This window comes from Hemiscyllium ocellatum (assembly GCF_020745735.1).
Source record: "Hemiscyllium ocellatum isolate sHemOce1 chromosome 27 unlocalized genomic scaffold, sHemOce1.pat.X.cur. SUPER_27_unloc_25, whole genome shotgun sequence".
NCBI lineage: Eukaryota > Metazoa > Chordata > Chondrichthyes > Orectolobiformes > Hemiscylliidae > Hemiscyllium > Hemiscyllium ocellatum.
In genome coordinates this window covers 210,329-225,513 of record NW_026867493.1, presented here as the reverse complement: position 1 = coordinate 225,513, position 15,185 = coordinate 210,329, and the positions used below count along the sequence as shown (strand labels likewise).

At 46.2% G+C, this 15,185-nt stretch overlaps 6 non-coding genes across 6 annotated transcripts; all 6 read left to right on the top strand.

The window, feature by feature from the left end:
• The first annotated feature begins 10,015 nt into the window (after nt 1-10,015).
• trnae-uuc (transfer RNA glutamic acid (anticodon UUC)) lies at nt 10,016-10,087 on the top strand. Its single transcript has one exon. It is a non-coding gene; the product is annotated as a tRNA-Glu (tRNA).
• A 638-nt stretch (nt 10,088-10,725) lies between these two features.
• On the top strand, nt 10,726-10,797 carry trnae-uuc (transfer RNA glutamic acid (anticodon UUC)). The gene has a single exon. It is a non-coding gene; the product is annotated as a tRNA-Glu (tRNA).
• A 638-nt stretch (nt 10,798-11,435) lies between these two features.
• On the top strand, nt 11,436-11,507 carry trnae-uuc (transfer RNA glutamic acid (anticodon UUC)). The gene has a single exon. It is a non-coding gene; the product is annotated as a tRNA-Glu (tRNA).
• A 638-nt stretch (nt 11,508-12,145) lies between these two features.
• Nucleotides 12,146-12,217, top strand: trnae-uuc (transfer RNA glutamic acid (anticodon UUC)). Its single transcript has one exon. It is a non-coding gene; the product is annotated as a tRNA-Glu (tRNA).
• A 638-nt stretch (nt 12,218-12,855) lies between these two features.
• Nucleotides 12,856-12,927, top strand: trnae-uuc (transfer RNA glutamic acid (anticodon UUC)). The gene has a single exon. It is a non-coding gene; the product is annotated as a tRNA-Glu (tRNA).
• Nucleotides 12,928-13,564: 637 nt separating this feature from the next.
• On the top strand, nt 13,565-13,636 carry trnae-uuc (transfer RNA glutamic acid (anticodon UUC)). Its single transcript has one exon. It is a non-coding gene; the product is annotated as a tRNA-Glu (tRNA).
• The last annotated feature ends 1,549 nt before the right edge of the window (nt 13,637-15,185 follow it).

The window sequence follows — 15,185 nt, the reverse complement described above, 5'->3', positions numbered from 1 at the left end:
GGGTTACCTGTCATGTGACATGAACCCAAGGTCGCTGTTGAAGCCATCCTCCTGGTTTGCCAAATTGGCTATTAGCCTTTGCTGGGCCACTAAAAGTGATTAAGCAGTTACACAACACACATGGGAGAGGGCAGGGTGGGACTTGTCTTTCGATTTGCAGAAGGTGGGACGTTCTGGGTGCTGGAAACTAGGGAAAACACACACTGGAGGACCTTCAGCACAGAGAGATGGAGCTGGAAGCCAGGCTGGAGACACGTTGGGGGAATCACTGTGGATACAGGCCGTTTGGCCCACTAAGTCCATACAGACCCTCGGAAGAACATACACCACCCCCGACCCACCCAATAACCCCCACAGCTTATCCCTGAATTTCGAACGCCCAATCCATTCTCGCCTGCACATTTTTGGAACATGGGAGGAAAACGAAGCACCCAGAGGAAACCCACGTAGACAGGGAGTGGGGGAGGGGTAGGAAAGGGCAAAATCCACACTGTCACCACGAGGGTGGGTTCAAACCCAGGTCCCTGGCGCTGCAAGGAATCCCCTCTCCAGCACTCGGCAACCGATTGGCTTCTGCCCAATCCTGGTGACACTCCAGTCAGTTTGAGGAAATCAATTTGCTTCCATAGAGTTTCCACGGGGCAGGGGTCGTTGTTACCCGCCAGATTCAACAATCCAATGAAAGGCTCGTCTACAGCGAGAACACCAGTCCACATTTCGCGAAAGAATTAAAGTTCTCTCTGCAATTCGAGCCCTTGAGCACTCCCACGCAGTCTGCGTGTATTCATGGGGATTCTCAATGCATGTTGATATTCAAAATTCCCCAATCCTGGGAAAAAAGATTGAGTGCATTCACCCTCTCCATGCCTCTCAGGATCTCTTCACCTCTATAAGTCCGCCCCAACCCCCCCCCCCTACCCCCGAGGCTCTTATGCTCGAAATAAAAACGTGTTAGCTTGTCCAACCTCTCCCTGTTACTCAGACCTTGAGTCCTGGTTTCTTGTAAATGTCTTCTGCACTCTTTTCAAGTTTAATAACATCTTTGTTTCGCAAGGTGATCAAAACGAATCACAATACTCCAAGTGTGGCCTCAACAATATCCTGATTAACTGCAACATAACTTGTCAACTTCTATACTCAATGCCCTGACTGATGAAGGCCAGTGAGGCTTAAGCCTTCTTCACTGCCCTGTCTACCTATTTTGTTGGACATATCGGACCTGCTCCAAACTGGATAATCTAACTGATGTGACAGGAAACCGCTTCCTTTCTTGAGACAAGTCTCCCAGAGAGAACTTGCTGGCTGACTGTCTGAACGGCTGAACCTCAGTGCCCTACTGCCCTCAGGAGGGGGGTCCACATATTTGCGTAAAGTGGTGCTCGCAACTTTTATCATCTTTGGGATGGATCTCCATTCATTCAGTGCTATGGAGTCATGTAGGCCAAAACCATACCCTTCAGACCAACCAGTCCATGATCCCCAACTAAACTAATGCCACCTGTCTGCTCCTGGCCTATAACCAGTTTGTTAATAGTTGTGTTCATTTTTTAACTGTAACGATTGGATAAAAAAAATTGCTGATAATTGATTTTAAAGTGTTGGGGATTTATTTTTATCACTAGAACAGGTTACACCACTTTTCAGGCTAATTTTACCTAATGTAGGGCAACATGTTCCTCTGGGTGTTTCTGTTTGAGATCTTGAATGCTGCTGTGATGTCCTGCTGAATGCAATGGAGTCAATATCAATCCTAGCCTCACTGTGGCTGTGGGTGAATTGCCTTAATTTGGCTCCTGACTCAGAAACTGCGCAGAGAATCAACTGCTGAAACAATGATTTACACTTTATTGTATGTAGCAACCAAAGATAACCCCCCCGCCCTCAAGTCACCAAGTTCAACCTCACTCCCAACTTGGGGATCACCCAATTGATGGCAGAATTTAACTGACTTTCCACCGACAATATCTGTCTCTGGAAGTGTTCAGGGATTCACTGCAGTGTTGTTCTTCCAAGTACTGCTGCTGCATCTTTCTGGGTTTAAATTCTGGTGGAGATTCCTCACTTTGAAATCTGTGGTGTGATGTTTCTTTAGATTCTAACACCACCTCCCCACATTGCTAGAGACCTCCAGTGTGTAGCATACCTTCTTAGCCTTGAGGTTTAGCTGTCTGCTTGAGACAGCCTGTCCTGCAATTAACCTCTTGGTGTCAAGGCCATCCTTCCACAGACAGACTAACTTGTCCTTTTGTCACGAGTTTATTAAAAACTTATCTCATCTGTCCCAGGAAACAGCTTGTTGTTATACATCCTTCTTCCCAGGGATAGTTAACTAGCAGAAATTAGGCCATTCAGCCCATTGAATCTGCTCCACCATTCAATCCTGGCTGATAACTTTCTCATCCCCATTCTCCCCGTAACCCTTGATACTTAAGAATGATTATATGGTGGAGCAGACTCAATGGGCTGAATTGCCTAATTTCTGCTTCTGAGGGCTTATGATTTTGCAGTTTCTCAGTGGCCCTTTTGTTTCTTGGTCCAGAAGGAGTTATTGCTGACTCAGGTAGTTTGGAAAGTTCTGGAGTTTACAGGACCACACCATACTCCTCTCTGCATTGTCCAGGAATAACTATTCCTTCTGAGATATTGGAAATTCCAGAGATACCTTGGTATCCCTGAATAAAATCGGTTTGTCAGAAAATCTCTGCTGCTACTCTGGAACAGAAGGATTATGGGGAGAAAATTCAGAAATCAGATGTGCAAAGAGACGATGGAGTTCTATTCCAGGATTCTCTCAAGGTAAACTTGAAGGTTGAATCACTAGTTGGGGAGGCAAATGCAATGATGGCATTTATTTTGATCAGACTTGAATATAAAGGCAAGGATGTACTTCTGAGGCTCTGTAAGGCTCCGGTCAAGCCGCATTTGGAGTATTGAATGCAATTTTGGGCCCCATATCTCAGGAAGGATGTACTGGCCCCTTTATTATTAACTATTCAATTCAGCTCATTGAATCAATTCTGCCATTTATTCAGATCACGTTAGCTCTGGTAAACATCAACTCCACTTTCTTGCTATTTCCACATAATCCTCAATTCCCTCACTAGTTAAACAAAAACTGACAGCCTTGAATGTACTTAACGACCCAAGCTCAACAACCCCCTGTAGTAACATGTTCCACAGATTTACTGCCCCCAGTATAAATTCCTATCTGTCTTCAACATGCAATCTCTCATTTGCAGGTTATTCCCTCTGGTGCGAGACTCACCCATAAAGGTAAACTTCTCCACATCAAGCCTGTCAAGTCTCCTCAGAATCGTTTATGTGAAAATAAGGTTACCTCTAAATCTTCTCACTTCTAATAAGTATAGGCCCAACCAATTCACTTCTCTTCATATGATATTCTTTTCATCCTGGTCAAACGTCTCTGGACTGCCAGTATATCTTTCCTTGGGTAAAGGACCCACCCAGTGTTCAGTTTTGGCCTGACTGTTGCCTGATAGAGGTTCACTATAACCTCCCGACTTTTATACTCTATTTAAAGGTCAACCTCCCATTGCCTTCCCTATTACTCACTGAACTTGGATGAAGAGATGCATGGGTATGGGCTTCCAAATCCCTCAATTCAACAGCTTTCTCCATTTAACATTCAACACTGTTCCTCCTGGCAAAGTGCACAACCTCTTTTCCCCAAATTCTATTCCATTTGCCATTTGCTTAACCTGTCTATATACCTCTGCAGATATTTCATGTCTTCTCACCACCTGCCTTCCCATCAACCATCTTTTCTGCAATCTTGGCAATAGTGCATTCACTTCAAATATCCAAGTAAATAATTGTAAATAATACATATTGTAAATAATTTTGGCCCCAGCACTGATCCTGTGGCAAACTACTGATTACAATTTGCTATCCTGAACATGCCCCTTATCCCAATTGTATCATTGGTTAGCCAATCCTCTATCCATGCCTCTTTGCTTATTATTTCATGAGATGTGAATATCATTGGGTCTGCCAACAACCCTACCCAAACTATCCTTGAAAATGTGGTGCTGAGCTGCCTCTTAAATTGCTTCACATTATGATTTGGTCTGCAATAATGTTCAGGAGCGAGTTCCAGGTTTTTGATCAATAACAAAGAAGCAATGCGATATATTTCACAGTTGGAATGCTGTGTTCACACTTACCTGCTCTTGGTGGTTGAGGTGATGGCTTGGAAGTGCTTTTGAAGAGCCACCACTTAATCAAGCCAGAATGATTGATTGTGGCCAGAGATTCTGCTTTTTGACTTTCATCATCAATCTACCTTCTTTCCAGCCAAGATTTTAGTCTGAAACTGCCACACAATTCCTCCTGTTATAGCTTCAATCAGCTATAATAATATGACGATTCTTGGGGTGATTTTTCAAACCTGAGTGCAAAATAAATACAGATCATTGTTTCCAACTTTGCTGGAACAAAAAACAGCAAATTGATGGATAATTACAGTTAGTGCAAACAAAGCTAGCGATCGATAATGACTCACCCTGTTCACTTCAATGGCCAAATTACATTTTGAAAACCAAGTACACTCAGACAACATGTCAAAGTGGTTCATAGGAGGAGAAATGGGGCATTGAAGAGGAGTGAAATGATTGCTTTTGGTCACCGCCACCATTGTCCAAAAAACATATTGAAAGGATTCTTAAAAGGTAGGCAAAAAGGTGGCGTGGTATAACACTTCAGACACCGCAAAGTGTAAGACCACTTTCTAGTGGAAGAAAAAGACATTTCTTATTTCTATAAGAACGGGGGAACAAATGGGGAATAAATCTGAATTGGGAACTCTTTCTTATTAAGGATGTTCCTTCACCACAGTCTTGGTTTAGAGCATAAGTTCTTCATCAGGAATGAAGGTTGGTCCAACGGGGCTGAGAGATAATTGGGAAGAGGATGGGGATGGAAGGGAGGTAGCTGTGAATGAAATAGGTCGATGGAGGTGCTGATTTATCATGAGAGGTAAGACAGGAGGGTGGAGCGAATAGGTGGGAAGCAAGATGAAAATGTCGGACAGCTCAAGAGGCCAATGCCGAATTGGAAGGTTGGATCTGGGACAAGGCGCGTGGTGTGAGAGTGAGGGTGAGGGGAAATATGGAAACTGTAGTTGATGGGTCCCAAGGCAGAAGATGAAGTATTCTTCCTACAAGCGTCAGGTAGCTAGAGCTTGGAGGGGGATGCGGCACAGGGCTTGCATGCCCTTGACGGATTGGGAGGGGAAGTTAAAGTATTCAGCCACAGGGCGGTGGGGTCGTTTATGTTTGGGGACTTGGAGCTGTATTCTGAAATGTTCTGCAAGTTGGCATCCAGTCTCCCCAATGTGGCAGAGCAATGGACATCTAAATAAATCTTATAAACAAATTGTATAAATTTTAGCATGCTGGAGTTATTATCTTTAATGAAGATAACGAAAATATTAATAAAATTGGGTGACTGTTTGAAACGGTTTGTTGGTCAGGCTCAACTCATCCCCTTGAAATGAGACAATGCCATTGATAGCGGTGAACTGCTCTTTTTGCTGTAAAATCACAAGTTCTTGATTTATTTTCACAACTTACTGGTATTCACACCTGCACATTCAATGTCACACTCTGACATCAGAAATGAAATTACAGCATTAATTTTGACTTACAATATTTGAACAAACAAATTAATAGCACACAGTGAATACCAAGTCTGATAAATATGAAATCAAATTTGACCAAAAAAATATACAATCAAGATGGGAGATAATAAATGGGGGAAGTGCAGAAGGCAAGAAATGCAGCATCAAAGAAGGTGCTCCTCCAGGGAGTGTATTTTACGAACTACAACTGCTAAATATAAACAAACACTCTGACATGATCCTCCAGTTTTAATGTGAACCAAAGCCCCATACAGTAGGTACCATTTAAATAAGTTAATAGACACAAGCCTTGAGCAAATCCAGCCTCCAGTTGGGCCCCCCTTTTGGAGCTCAGAGCTTCCTCCAGCTCCAGTGGGTTGTTGAGCTCCTGGGATCCAGCTGCCACTGCCACTCCTCCACTGAAGAAGCTTTGGGAAGCAGATGCAAAGGTAAGATACAGAACAGAGCACCTTTGCCAAGGAAAGCAGCTTATGGAGACATTGAGCAATAGCATCACATGGTTTTGACCAATCGACCTCTGGGTTATGTGCCCAGCACACTCACGCTGCGCTACTCTGCTTCGGTGCTCCGAGTCGCAGGATTGTGGATCAGTTTAAAGTCGATCCTCTATCTCTGATAACATCGCTTCACAAAGCAGTGAAGCAAGGTTTAGGCACACTAACCTTCATCAGTTAGGGAATTGAGTATAGATGTTGGCAAGATATAGTGTAGTTATACAGAACGTTGATGAGGCTGCACCTGGAATATTGTGATCAGTTTTGGTCCCCTTGGTAACATCTTCAACATCTTCTAACATCTTCAACTCTGGGTTTGTGTTGAACTTGAGAGGATATTTTGTCCAACTCAGCATGTTTAAACAGTATCGCTCGGAGGGAGTCATTTGAAACATTTGTGGAGGTGAGTTCAACAAGATGAAGTATTCAAAGTCACTTGGACTCTCTTTTAAACTTACATCAGGACCAGTAGTCAGAGATACATACAACATGGAAACAGACCCTTCAGTCCAACTTTTCCATGCTGACCTGATATCCGAAATTAATCTAGCCCATTTGACAGCACCTGACCCATATACTCTGGCAGCTCATTTCATGTATGTACCACCCACTGCATGAAGAAGTTGTCCCTTTGATATACTTCGCTTCTCACCCTGAACCTATACCCTCTATATCTGGACTCCTCCATCCCAGCGAAAATATCTTGTCTTTTACCCTGTCCATCCCTCTCATGAATTTGTAACCTCTATTAGGTCACTCCTCTACCTCCGATGCTCCAGTGAAAACAGCCCCAGCCTATTCAGACTCTCCCTGTAGCTCAATCCCTCCAACCCCCAGCAACATTCCATAAATCGTTTCTCATAGAGAAGTCAACGTTTCAGTCCTGAAGAAGGGTTAATACCCAAAATGCTGACTACTCCACATCCTGGTGCTGCCCGGCTTGCTGTATTCTCCCGACCTCCTGTTTGCCTACTTCGGGTTGCAATAGGTAATGGCTCAGTGGTTACCACCGCAGCCTCACTATGCCACAGATCCAGATTTGATTCCAGCCTTGGGTGTCTGTCTGTGAGGAGTTTGCACATTCTCCCAGTGTCTGCGTGGGTTTTCTCTGGGTGGTCCTGTCCAAAGACATGCAGATCTGAGGTTTGATGAAGGACTTCCTGCACTTAGAGCAACTGAACAACTTCGCCCCCATGTGGACTCACCAGTGGGCCAGCAGGTCAGAAGAAAGAGCAAAGCCCTTCATGCACTCGGGGCAGAAGAACGGCCTCTCCTCGGTGTGGACCCACTGGTGTCTCAGAAGAACTGCTGAAAGCCATCTCACATTCAGGGCATGAGAACAGCCGTCCCGGGTGTGGACCAACCAGTGCTTCCACATGGCAGAGGAGTCACTAAAGGCCTTCCCGCACTCAGGGGAGCAGAAGGGCCGCCCTTCTCTGCGGACTCATTGGTGCTTCAGAACCCTTTCAAATCTCACAATAGCCTTCTGATAGGAGGGAGACCAGAATTGCACACAATATTCCAAATGTATTCCACAATATTCCAGTGTCCTGTCCAGCCGCAATGAAACTTCCCAACTCCCATACTCAAGTTAGAGGATTGCGAAAGTTTTTAAAACTCACAAAATAAATAGGAAAAAAAATAGAAGGACAAACCAAATTTTTGAAGTCAACTTGGAAGCATCATTGAGAAATCGGTGGACTGGGTTTTTCGGTACCTGTTCTCCTTAAATACACGATATACATCTTTATCTTCTGCTCTTCGTAGTTCACAAAACCATGCTGAGTATCCTTGATCACATTATTCCTATCCAGATGTTCTTAAATCCTATCCTTTCAATTTTCTCTAAGACTTTGCCCACAACAGAAGTGAGACTCACCGGCCTATAGTTACTAGGGTTATACCTACTCCCCTTCTTGAACAAGGGAACCACATTTGCTATCCTCCAGTCTTCTGGCACTATTCCTGTAGAAAACGAGGTCATAAAAATCAAGGCCAATGGCTCTGCAATCTACTCCCTTGATTCCCAAAGAATCCTAGGATTAATGCCGTCAGGCCCAGGAGACTTATCTATTTTCACCCTTTCCAGAATTTCCAATACCTCTTCCCTACATACCTCAAAGCCATCAATTCTAATTGATTGTGACTCAATATTCACATCGGCAACAATGTCCTGTTCCTGAGTGAATACTGATGAAAAATATTCATTCAGTGTTTCCCCAATCTCTTCGGCCTCCATGCGCAACTTCCCACTACTATCCTTGACTGGACCTATTCCTACCCGAGTCATTCTTTTATTCCTGACATACCTATAGAAAGCCTTTGCGTTTTCCCTAAACCTACCAACCAAGGACTTTTCATGTCCCCTCCTTGCTGATCTTAGCTCTCTCTTTAGATCCTCCCTGGCTAACTTATAACTCTCAATCGCCCCAATTGAACCTCCACGCCTCATCTTTACATAGGCCGCCCTCTTCGCTTTAACAAGGGATTCCAATTCATTATTAAACCACGACTCCCTCACACGACCATTTACTCCCTGCCTGACTGGTACATACTTATCAAGAACACTCAATAGTTGCTCCGTGAACAAGCTCCACATATCAATTGTCCCCTTCCCTTAAAGCCTACTTTTCCAAGCCACGCATCCTAAGTCATGCCTCACCGCATCATAATTTCCTTGCCCCCAGCTTTAACACTTTCCCTGCAGTGCACAATTATCCTTCTTCATCACCAGAGTAAAAGTCACCGAATTGTGGTCTCTGTCCCCAAAGTGCTCACCTACCTCCAATTCTAACACCTGGCCTGGTTCATTACCCAGAACCAAATCCAGTTCGGCCTCACCTCTTGTTGGCATGTCAACATATTGTGTCAGGAAACCCTCCTGCACACATTGGACAAACACCGCCCCATTTAACGTTCTCGAGCTATAGCTTTCCCAGTCAACATCTGGAAAGTCAAAGACTTCCAGAACAACCACATTATTACTTTCACTCTTCTCCTGAATCACCCTTGCAATCCTTTCTTCTACGTCTCTAGGACTATTAGGCCTGTAGAAAACTCCTAACAGGGTGACCTCACCTTTCCTATTTCTAACCACAGCCCAAACTACCTCAGATGGCGAGTCTTCATCCATCGTCCTTTCCACCGCTGTAATACTATCCTTGACAAGCAATGCCACGCTTCCCCCACTTTTACCCACACCTCTGACCCTACTAAAACATTTAAACACTGGAACCAGGTCAGAGGGCTATCTATCCGTCTTAAACGCCCTGTACAGTTGTTTATTGATCTTCGTCATTCCTGGGTGCTGCAGTGTAAAATAGCTCGTTGAAATTGCATCCTGATGCAGATTTGCTTGCATGCGTTGGGATGACTGCTTCTGCAGCTGCAAACGAGTGAACAGTCTTCACTCTCTCGGGGGGCGGAGCAGGTCAGGGCTGTTTGGCAGTGTCTGTTTGTAGACGCGGTTACGTTTGTTTAACAGTTTAAATTTAATTTTTTTTGTATCCATTGCTCCCGATGCGATCTCTATAACATTGGGGAGACTGGAGAGTTAAGTCACATCTCTGGGACTCTCCTGCGCGCCTTTATCGAAAAAAAAACCTACCCAGGTAAGCTTGCGCTACACCAGCTTCCGGGTCCGCTCCGCGCTTTTTTCCAATAAAGGCGCGCAAGTGAGTCCCGGAGATGTGACATGACTCTCCAGTCTCCCCAGTGTTATAGAGATCGCATCGGGAGCAAGGGTTACAAAGAAATTACATTGAGGGATGTACCGGTGAAGGTCTTCTTTCTGCCGCAGCCCAGGTTCGATTCCCGGGCAGCGAGGCAATTTTTAGCAGAGCTACGAGGTGGCGTTTATGTCTCCCTGGTGGTCTAGTGGTTAGGATTTGGCGCTTTCACCGCCACGGCCCGGGTTCGATTCCCGGTCAGGGAAGCAGTTTTCAGCAGGTCAGAGGGCTATCTATCCGTCTTAAACGCCCTGTGCAGTTGTTTATTGATCTTCGTCATTCCTGGGTGCTGCAGTGTAAAATAGCTCGTTGAAATTGCATCCTGATGCAGATTTGCTTGCATGCGTTGGGATGACTGCTTCTGCAGCTGCAAACGAGTGAACAGTCTTCACTCTCTCGGGGGGCGGAGCAGGTCAGGGCTGTTTGGCAGTGTCTGTTTGTAGACGCGGTTACGTTTGTTTAACAGTTTAAATTTAATTTTTTTTGTATCCATTGCTCCCGATGCGATCTCTATAACATTGGGGAGACTGGAGAGTCAAGTCACATCTCTGGGACTCTCCTGCGCGCCTTTATCGAAAAAAAAACCTACCCAGGTAAGCTTGCGCTACACCAGCTTCCGGGTCCGCTCCGCGCTTTTTTCCAATAAAGGCGCGCAAGTGAGTCCCGGAGATGTGACATGACGCTCCAGTCTCCCCAGTGTTATAGAGATCGCATCGGGAGCAAGGGTTACAAAGAAATTACATTGAGGGATGTACCGGTGAAGGTCTTCTTTCTGCCGCAGCCCAGGTTCGATTCCCGGGCAGCGAGGCAATTTTTAGCAGAGCTACGAGGTGGCGTTTATGTCTCCCTGGTGGTCTAGTGGTTAGGATTTGGCGCTTTCACCGCCGCGGCCCGGGTTCGATTCCCGGTCAGGGAAGCAGTTTTCAGCAGGTCAGAGGACTATCTATCCGTCTTAAACGCCCTGTACAGTTGTTTATTGATCTTCGTCATTCCTGGGTGCTGCAGTGTAAAATAGCTCGTTGAAATTGCATCCTGATGCAGATTTGCTTGCATGCGTTGGGATGACTGCTTCTGCAGCTGCAAACGAGTGAACAGTCTTCACTCTCTCGGGGGGCGGAGCAGGTCAGGGCTGTTTGGCAGTGTCTGTTTGTAGACGCGGTTACGTTTGTTTAACAGTTTAAATTTAATTTTTTTTGTATCCATTGCTCCCGATGCGATCTCTATAACATTGGGGAGACTGGAGAGTCAAGTCACATCTCTGGGACTCTCCTGCGCGCCTTTATCGAAAAAAAAACCTACCCAGGTAAGCTTGCGCTACACCAGCTTCCGGGTCCGCTCCGCGCTTTTTTCCAATAAAGGCGCGCAAGTGAGTCCCGGAGATGTGACATGACTCTCCAGTCTCCCCAGGGTTATAGAGATCGCATCGGGAGCAAGGGATACAAAAAAATTACATTGAGGGATGTACCGGTGAAGGTCTTCTTTCTGCCGCAGCCCAGGTTCGATTCCCGGGCAGCGAGGCAATTTTTAGCAGAGCTACGAGGTGGCGTTTATGTCTCCCTGGTGGTCTAGTGGTTAGGATTTGGCGCTTTCACCGCCGCGGCCCGGGTTCGATTCCCGGTCAGGGAAGCAGTTTTCAGCAGGTCAGAGGGCTATCTATCCGTCTTAAACGCCCTGTACAGTTGTTTATTGATCTTCGTCATTCCTGGGTGCTGCAGTGTAAAATAGCTCGTTGAAATTGCATCCTGATGCAGATTTGCTTGCATGCGTTGGGATGACTGCTTCTGCAGCTGCAAACGAGTGAACAGTCTTCACTCTCTCGGGGGGCGGAGCAGGTCAGGGCTGTTTGGCAGTGTCTGTTTGTAGACGCGGTTACGTTTGTTTAACAGTTTAAATTTAATTTTTTTTGTATCCATTGCTCCCGATGCGATCTCTATAACATTGGGGAGACTGGAGAGTCAAGTCACATCTCTGGGACTCTCCTGCGCGCCTTTATCGAAAAAAAAACCTACCCAGGTAAGCTTGCGCTACACCAGCTTCCGGGTCCGCTCCGCGCTTTTTTCCAATAAAGGCGCGCAAGTGAGTCCCGGAGATGTGACATGACTCTCCAGTCTCCCCAGTGTTATAGAGATCGCATCGGGAGCAAGGGATACAAAAAAATTACATTGAGGGATGTACCGGTGAAGGTCTTCTTTCTGCCGCAGCCCAGGTTCGATTCCCGGGCAGCGAGGCAATTTTTAGCAGAGCTACGAGGTGGCGTTTATGTCTCCCTGGTGGTCTAGTGGTTAGGATTTGGCGCTTTCACCGCCGCGGCCCGGGTTCGATTCCCGGTCAGGGAAGCAGTTTTCAGCAGGTCAGAGGGCTATCTATCCGTCTTAAACGCCCTGTACAGTTGTTTATTGATCTACGTCATTCCTGGGTGCTGCAGTGTAAAATAGCTCGTTGAAATTGTATCCTGATGCAGATTTGCTTGCATGCGTTGGGATGACTGCTTCTGCAGCTGCAAACGAGTGAACAGTCTTCACTCTCTCGGGGGGCGGAGCAGGTCAGGGCTGTTTGGCAGTGTCTGTTTGTAGACGCGGTTACGTTTGTTTAACAGTTTAAATTTAATTTTTTTTGTATCCATTGCTCCCGATGCGATCTCTATAACATTGGGGAGACTGGAGAGTCAAGTCACATCTCTGGGACTCTCCTGCGCGCCTTTATCGAAAAAAAAACCTACCCAGGTAAGCTTGCGCTACACCAGCTTCCGGGTCCGCTCCGCGCTTTTTTCCAATAAAGGCGCGCAAGTGAGTCCCGGAGATGTGACATGACTCTCCAGTCTCCCCAGTGTTATAGAGATCGCATCGGGAGCAAGGGATACAAAAAAATTACATTGAGGGATGTACCGGTGAAGGTCTTCTTTCTGCCGCAGCCCAGGTTCGATTCCCGGGCAGCGAGGCAATTTTTAGCAGAGCTACGAGGTGGCGTTTATGTCTCCCTGGTGGTCTAGTGGTTGGGATTTGGCGCTTTCACCGCCGCGGCCCGGGTTCGATTCCCGGTCAGGGAAGCAGTTTTCAGCAGGTCAGAGGGCTATCTATCCGTCTTAAACGCCCTGTACAGTTGTTTATTGATCTTCGTCATTCCTGGGTGCTGCAGTGTAAAATAGCTCGTTGAAATTGCATCCTGATGCAGATTTGCTTGCATGCGTTGGGATGACTGCTTCTGCAGCTGCAAACGAGTGAACAGTCTTCACTCTCTCGGGGGGCGGAGCAGGTCAGGGCTGTTTGGCAGTGTCTGTTTGTAGACGCGGTTACGTTTGTTCAACAGTTTAAATTTAATTTTTTTTGTATCCATTGCTCCCGATGCGATCTCTATAACATTGGGGAGACTGGAGAGTCAAGTCACATCTCTGGGACTCTCCTGCGCGCCTTTATCGAAAAAAAACCTACCCAGGTAAGCTTGCGCTACACCAGCTTCCGGGTCCGCTCCGCGCTTTTTTCCAATAAAGGCGCGCAAGTGAGTCCCGGAGATGTGACATGACTCTCCAGTCTCCCCAGTGTTATAGAGATCGCATCGGGAGCAAGGGATACAAAAAAATTACATTGAGGGATGTACCGGTGAAGGTCTTCTTTCTGCCGCAGCCCAGGTTCGATTCCCGGGCAGCGAGGCAATTTTTAGCAGAGCTTCGAGGTGGCGTTTATGTCTCCCTGGTGGTCTAGTGGTTGGGATTTGGCGCTTTCACCGCCGCGGCCCGGGTTCGATTCCCGGTCAGGGAAGCAGTTTTCACCAGGTCAGAGGGCTATCTATCCGTCTTAAACGCCCTGTACAGTTGTTTATTGATCTTCGTCATTCCTGGGTGCTGCAGTGTAAAATAGCTCGTTGAAATTGCATCCTGATGCAGATTTGCTTGCATGCGTTGGGATGACTGCTTCTGCAGCTACAAACGAGTGAACAGTCTTCACTCTCTCGGGGGGCGGAGCAGGTCGGGGCTGTTTGGCAGTGCCTGTTTGTAGACGCGGTTACGTGTGTTTTACAGTTTAAATTTAATTTTTCTTGTGTCCCTTCATTCTACATAATGTTCAAGAGCCCTCAAACCGAAATTCCTCAGGTACTTTTGGGAGAATTTCTTCCAGGTGTTCGCTAAATATATCTCTGAGAACTTTGTAAAGTTTGAACATTGTGAGTGTTGACTTTTTGTACTTTTGCGCGAAATCACAGTTCGAAGAAAACAGAATGGCGCAACTTAGACAGAGTTTATACTTGCAGGACGGCGATATGTCTGCGGGTGTATGATGGGAGCATCACCCAGAAGGGAAACCATCTCTCCTATTCACTCAATGTCGTCTTTAGCAGCTTTTCCGTAGAACGGCGCACTGTTCAGCACCTCGCCTTTTCTTTTCTTTCCCAAAAAACTTTGACATAAATATTTCACATTGATACACTGGCCCAATGTGCACAATTGAGATGACACACTGGTGGAGGTCTGAGTGGTCTTCTGTTGTTCTCTGTACCCTATGTTGCGGAAGGCAATGCTTATCAAGGTTCACTCCGGTGTCAGAGAAAAGTTGCGAAACAAAACGGTTTAACTTTCTGCCTGTGGAGGGAGCCCGGTTTCTGGGTCCGGGACAAACAGCAGTAGGGAGGCTGAATGAGAAGCAGCTGTTCCGGAAACTCTTTGCCGCTTGCAATTCTCAGAGCACTGTCAAATGTATTTCACACTGAGCAAGATTCAGCTGGTTAAAGAGGTGGAGTGGGGGTGCTTGTGTGCTCTCGGTGTGGCTCGTTGGTCTCGGGGTATGATTCTCGCTTTGGGTCATCTACTACGTAGACTTGCGCGAAATCCCGGACGAGCCCGTATTTCCTGATTTGTTCAAGAGTGCCCGGTTAACTTTCTCAAGAAGTACCTTCGCTAAAGTGCGGGCTTTTGACCGAAACGTCGATTTTACTGCTCCTCGGATGCTGCATGAACTGTTGTGCTTTTCCAGCACCACTAATCCAGAATCTGGTTTCCAACATCTGCAGTCATTGTTTTTACCGCTGGGAGTACAAATTTTGCAAAGGCAAGGAAGTGAAATGATGGAATATTGTGTTGACGTCAGTGGTGCCGTGTTTAAGGAATGTCAGCACTGAAGCAAGATTGGAAATTTGGGACAGCTCTCCTCGGAGAAGAGAAGTTTGAAATCTGGCCTGGTGAAGCTTTCCAAGTCATGCAAAGTTTAGACAGAGAAAGTGATGTAGTCAAAATGCTCCCACGCCTGAAAGGATCGGCAACAATTCGGCAGAGTTTTAAAGTCATGAGTAAAAGAACTAAAAGTGACATTGGGA